General features: G+C 31.5%; 1 long non-coding RNA gene across 1 annotated transcript; it reads right to left on the minus strand.

Annotated features, from left to right (window-relative positions):
• Positions 1-643: 643 nt before the first annotated feature.
• On the minus strand, positions 644-3,640 carry LOC111717906 (uncharacterized). The gene is made up of 2 exons (XR_002768953.1): positions 3,226-3,640; positions 644-1,589 (listed from the first exon to the last, which is right to left on the minus strand). It is a non-coding gene; the product is annotated as an uncharacterized LOC111717906 (long non-coding RNA).
• Positions 3,641-7,005: the final 3,365 nt, after the last annotated feature.

Here is a 7,005-nt window from a genome sequence, read left to right on the forward strand (position 1 = left end):
TAAGCGTATCTTTAAGTTACCTTCCATGCAAAGATGAATACCTGATGCACAATTATTTATCTTTTAAACATGCATCTGATCAATATTGTTGCAGATACTGTCGTTTTTCTGAGTTTATAAGTGATTAATGCTGATAATTCCTTTATTTTTTCCTGCAGTGCAAATGCGCCATTCACTTATAGAAACCATAATTTTAAATAATCAGTTTTCAAAATTTTAAACATTAAAATCTAATTCATACTCGATTAGACAAAGCTTTTGAGGTACCGATGTGATACGGACACTGCCATCTTTGAATGAAGGTTCAATTTAAATTACGCTTACAGTCCCTTTAAGGAACGATTTATTGATTAGTTTAGGCTTAGATATTCAGTCAGAAAATAAAAAGCAAAATTTCTAAAACGTGATGTGAAACTTTATAGAGCATCTTGAAAACCAACAAACACATGAAATGACTAAAAACTAAAAAACCTAAAACAAATTAACTTGTCAAGCTGGAAGGAATCGAAAAGCTGACATTTTTTAAAATTTTATTTAGTTTTACAATCATCTAAAAAACATTTGGAATTTGTAAAGCATAAATTTTATAAATATAAATTCAAAATCTGATTAGCCAATTCTTATCTGAAAAAAACACGTATAATTTATAATTATAAAATAAATGTTTTATTTTCTGACATGTTTATAAATCACATTTGTTTGGAATTAACATTAAAGCATTGTTGAATTAAAGCATTATAATATCAGTATACTACGATGGCTCCACAAAATAAAACAGAAGACAAAACGATCTTTAGATAAAATCTCTTAACGTGCAAAACAACCTTGGTAATGAAAACTGACAACAGATTTTAAATTAGAATTTTACAGCAACAAAATAAATAAATATTAGTTGGATTTCTGGTCATTTTATCTTTTCCATTTTATTCTGCAGACCACTGAAAAAATACTAGACAATTAGTAACAGTTTGGTTTTAATTTCATACATTCATTAATATTTGGATTAAATGAAATATGTTGTGCGAAACTAAGGGTCAAAATAGAGATTCATTTATTAATCAAGAAAATAAACAAAAATTTATTTAAAAACATTTTAACTTATCAATTTAAATACTTCTGAACAACTTCAGTTTTTTTATTAAAAAGTATGATTTTGAATAGTAATTCTTTATGGTGGTTTTTATTGTATTTAATTAACAATTGTGTATCAATAAATTTAAACTTTCCTTTGTTTTTGATAAAATTAGAACGTTGGTGAATTTTTTCCAAGGATTCCAACAAGCTAATACTTGATTCCTAGATTCTAATCCTTTCTCTGAATCTGGACGGGCTTCCAATTGGAATCCGCGAGAAAAAAACCTGTCTATTACTTGACGAGATACGTCTCCGAGTCGGACTATTCCCCCCAGGTTGATTTGGCCCTTCAGCGACTTGGCGTTGGACGGGTTGAGGTTTCTGAGCAGGTTCTCCAGTGCAGGTTCCGGAGAATTGGCAAGCTTTAAAAGATACCTGGAAATCATCGTCTGTACTAGGTCTGGAGTTGGAGCATTCCTCAGTTGAGCAACCTCTCTGCTGAGCAAATTGAGTTCCTGGATCAACAATTAGATTAGTGGATTGAAGATTTAATAAAAAGCATTAAGCAGTTTAAAGGCGTTGACAGAGCTGAACCAATTCTCTTTAACTTGAACCGGCGCTCAAGAAAAGTAGTTAAACTTTGTCTTTGTCTAAGTATTTAAACTAAGTATGTTTAGGTTTACTACTTGTTTAATGCACTTTAATCCGTCAGTATCTACAGTATGATCAAGTTTTTCTACAATAATGTTTGACTTCAGAAATGGAAAAAAATCAATAAAAACATGAACGTTATTACATTTTATTCAGTACGTATACAATGGAACATTTGCAAAAAAACTAAACATTAACATTATGCATCGAAGTGACCACCAACAACTTCCAGCTTGAGATATTGAAAGATGATTATCTTGGGCTAAAGGAACATTTTTTATCATTGAAACAGCACAGACATATCAGACAGAACTAAACTTGGCTAAACAAACCAATGAAACAGACATAAAGTAAACAGAAACAAATCAATGGAACAGACCTAAATTAGACAGAACCAAATCAATGGAACAGACATAAAGTAAACAGAACCAAATCAATGGAACAGACATAAAGTAAACAGAGCTAAACCAATGGAAAAGGCATAAAGTAAACATAGCTAATCCAATGGAACAGACATAAAATAAACAAAGCTAAACCAATGAAACAGACATAAAGTAAACAGAGCTAAACAAATGAAACAGACATAAAATAAACAGAGCTAAACCAATGAAACAGACAGAAAGTAAATAGAGCTAAACCAATGGAACAGACATAAAATAAACAGAACTAAATCAATGGAATAGACAGAGAGTAAACAGAACTAAATCAATGGAACAGACAGAAAGTAAACAGAACTAAATCAATGGAACAGACCGAAAGCAAACAGAACTAAATCAATGGAACAGTCATAAAATAAACAGAGCTAAACCAATGAAACAGACATAAAATAAACAGAACTAAACCAATGGAACAGACATAAAGTAAACAGAGCTAAACCAATGGAAAAGGCATAAGGTAAACAGAGCTAATCCAATGGAACAGACAGAAAGTAAACAGAGCTGAACCAATGAAACAGACAGAAAGTAAACAGAGCTAAACAAATGAAACAGACATAAAATAAACAGAGCTAAACAAATGAAACAGACATAAAATAGACAGAACTAAATCAATGAAACAGACAGAAAGTAAACAGAACTAAACCAATGAAACAAACATGAAGTAAACAGAACTAAACCAATGAAACAGACATGAAGTAAACAGAACTACAAGACAGAACTAACACGAATAAAAAAACACTAATTTATAAAAATTACCCAACAAACCGTATTTCGTTATTTAAACGTAACTAATTTGTGAGAATACATAATACAATCATTTAAAATTGGCTTTTATAGAATGAACTGTTGGTATGGACTAAACAAACTCTGTGTCACTGTCATTACATTTTGAGACAGTACAGTGTCGAGTTTAAAGTGTCGCCAGGCCTTTCCCTTATGTTTTACCTCACCAACTTTTTTGGAGCCCTAGGCATATACATTTTAAAACTGCAAAGCGTTTGTTTTTAGTTTTAAAATGAGAAATTGATAAAATACTGCTCGTTTTTTGCGTTAGAGCGTGCACCTGATAGAGTTCTTGTTTGCGTCCCTGATCCACAAGTCCGTGAGCAAGCTGACCAGCTGCTCCATTCTTAGTTAATTAATAGATTTAAAATGGAATTTAAAGACGGGGGAAATTAATTTGTTTTTTTGATAAAATTAATGCAATTTTATTCCAGGTTGGGTTATATTTAGTTTGAAACATTAGTCACCTTTCTGAATAATGATGCAATAAGAAACAAAAGAGGGGGGCAGGTCAGTGTTTTATGAAGGAACATTAGATGTCGTCTTTTCAAGATTTAGGGGTGTTTCGTTCACAATAACCCTGTGGTAGCATCCAAAAGGAGTTACGCGAATACGGCGTTGAATTACAAGACAGAGAGATAGCATACGAGTAACTTCTTAATCTTTGACATCTGCCTTAGGGTGATTGTGAACGAAAAACCCCTAAATCTTGAAAAAAACGAGATCTAGTGTCTTGTTATTGTTAATTAATTTATGGTTATAATGTATTTTTTAACATTGCGATTTATTTTGTTAATCCTTTCTTGATTTGACTTGTTGCCTTTAAGCTTTAATATGTTTTGGCAGTGTGGCCATTAGATAGAGTTTATTGTTCAATTAAATCGGAGACACACGACAAGAAATGGCTAGTGCAGGGCAAATTACAAATCCTCCCCCCCCNGTGCTTATAAGAAATAATAATAAATAATCTAGGAATTAATTAATTAAATTATAATTGTCTTAATTAAACACGCTTTGAGTCAGAAAAACCTTTTACATATTTTATTTAGTAAATCGGGCTCATGCTATCTTTTACATATTTTATTTAGTAAATCGGGCTCATGCTATCTTTTACATATAAATCGGGCTCATGCTATCTTTTACATATTATATTTAGTAAATCGGGCTCATGCTATCTTTTACATAATTTAATTAGTAAATCGGGCTCATGCTATCTGTGCATTTTGTGTATCTTGCAATTTTGCTTTAAATTCCTTTAATATGAAAACGGATTTATATTTCTAGCCCAGCCCTATTAGATAAATAGTACCCTGTGAAAAGCCAGGGGTACCCTGTGAAAATATTGGGGTCTTTGATGAAAAACTTCGGGTCTCCAATTAAAATATCGAAATCTCCAATGAAAAAGCTTGCGGTCATCTAGGCAATTCTTGTGGGTCCCCAAGAGAAACTTTTGGGGTCTCCAATGAGAATTAGGGGGTCTTCGATGAGATCAACGTCTCCAATGAAAGGGGTCTCCGATCACTGTATTCTTCCCAGGCTACAGAAAGTCAAATTTATGCAATATTACTGTAATGACTTTGTGATCTCGTAGCTCTTCTAGTTTTCATTTTATGAAGAAGCAGGAGAAAGTAAATTTGTTTGGTTTCTTCAATAAGAGGAGTTATGATTGAAAACAAATAAGATTTAAATCTTACACACAATTTACATTAGTTTCACGTGGTCCTGGCAATTACAAAATGTGGTCTGACTTTTCTATGCTTTCAAGAATTTTTTTAAACTCAAATTGCTTAATTAACCCAAAATTATTTGATAAATTATCACATTATATGAGTAGTCATGCAACTTTTTTGATATAACTTTGTAATTATATAGCTATTACAGAAAACAAATAAACATAAGAAAACTTATTTTAGATTAGTTTTATCGAATGTTTATTTTTCCATTAATCTTCTTTGAGGTAAAACAAAATTTTAGAATTGACTAAAGTTTTGTAAATTTTAGATTATGAAACAAATTCCAAAAAAGTTTATTTTCAAATTAAAGTTTTATCAAATAAGATGTTTTCATGAAATTTTTGAAGATATGAAAATAAAAAAAAATAAAATTAAACCTTGATACGCAGTCCTGAGAATTTCTAGGACAGACTCCGCTTTTACTTCTAGAAATGATAAATGATTGATACAATTCTTTAATATTTTCATTAAACTGACAGCGTGAGATTAAAACAATAAATAATATATCATTTGCTCTCAATCAAATTAGAATTAAAGGGAGTGACTGGCTAGACACTGGGCAGTTAAAATGAAATTGCAGCATTGTTGAGAAAATTTTTTAGGATTCATTTGAGACCTATAAGACGTTTATGTGGCGTTTATTTGTTCAGCAAGAGCGCAAATTCTATCATTCAAATCCTCCTGGATTGTCCATTCTGGAAGCTTGATTTTCATAATTGATTTTTTTATTATTTGACAAAGAAGACGAAAAATGTAACAAATATCCTAAAAATTGTCTCTATACTATGCTACACTCTCAGCTCAACTACCATGTATAACCGGTTACTCCCTTTAATAGAAATTTAAATTCCCAAGGGATTCAATGATAAACCTGACATTTCTTTGAAAAGCGCAGGTTTTAACGAAGACTTTTTTATACTCGCTGAAGTGCCTGGCGTTGCCCGTAGAATTTAAAAAATTAAATTTTGCAGAAAAATTTTCTAGTTTTTTAGCATATGTTACACCCAGGGTTCTCATGAGTTCCCTAAAAAAAATGTCAGCCAATTTTGCCCAGCTGTCTGGCTAGCCATAGCTAACATAAAAATGAGAAAAGAAATATCCAGCACATGATTTGAGTTTTATTGTATCAACATTATGTTTCATGCTATGCATTCTTCAGGATACTAATTTGGTGATTTAAGATCCTGATAATAGATATACTGGAGTATACCCACAGAACAGAGAATATGAATAGAAAGGAATTTAAACAATCCCTGAGGTATGAATTTTGTCAGTCCCTTTCAGCTTGAAAGGGAGTTCAAAGTGTACAATATATGTAAATGTTCACAAATTATACACAGTACATCACACTAATACAGTATGATCCCTGGACATATCCATTCCAATCCTTTGTTTTATAAAGTTGTTAAATAACTTTAAACGTGGGTATTCGCTATAGGTGAATTGAAGTGGATTTGCTATAGGTGAATTGAAGTGGATTTACTATAGGTGAATTGAAGTGTAGTCGCTATAAGTGAATTGAAGTGGATTTGCAGTCGCTATAAGTGAATTGAAGTGGATTTGCTATAGGTGAATTGAAGTGGATTTACTATAGGTGAATGGAAGTCGATTCGCTATAGGTGAATTGAAGTGGATTTGCTATAGGTGAATTGAAGTGGATTTACTATAGGTGAATTGAAGTGGATTCGCTATAGGTGAATTGAAGTGTATTTGCTATAGGGGAATTGAAGTGTATTCGCTATAGGTGAATTGAAGTGTATTTGCTATAGGTGAATTGAAGTGGATTCGCTATAGGTGAATTGAAGCGTAGTCGCTATAGGTGAATTGAAGTGGATTTGCTATAGGTGAATTGAAATCATTATTTTATTAAACATCAAAATGTAAAAATCGTCGTTTGTAAAGTAAAGAGAAGTAAATTTCTGAAATTTTGATAATTCATAAACCTTCCCTGGGGTCATGTGAGCTCAAACAAAAAATTTGGGCCCGATCGATTCAGCCATTTTGACGTTTATTGGATACAAACAAAGAGACAGACACAGATAAGCAAAGTAAACCTAAAGATTGGTCTAAAGGAGTGAAATATTGTTTAGTATTGGAGCACTAATGGGGAGATAAATGCATTTGCTTCTATTCTGGAAAAATCAGGTTTCACTGTTAACTTGTTAAAAAGATGTCAATTAAACCTAATGATGTTTTTAAAAAAGAATTTATGTGAATCCAATTTAAGTTGTTATTTCTAATTTCAAAAAATATGTAATAATATTTTAACGAATATCTCGAAGTAGTTAGTTTTCAATCAAAAATAATCATTTTTTTAATGTTTAAAA

The sequence above is a fragment of the Eurytemora carolleeae genome, unplaced genomic scaffold (assembly GCF_000591075.1).
Source record: "Eurytemora carolleeae unplaced genomic scaffold, Eaff_2.0 scaffold886, whole genome shotgun sequence".
NCBI classification, from domain to species: Eukaryota; Metazoa; Arthropoda; class Copepoda; order Calanoida; family Temoridae; genus Eurytemora; species Eurytemora carolleeae.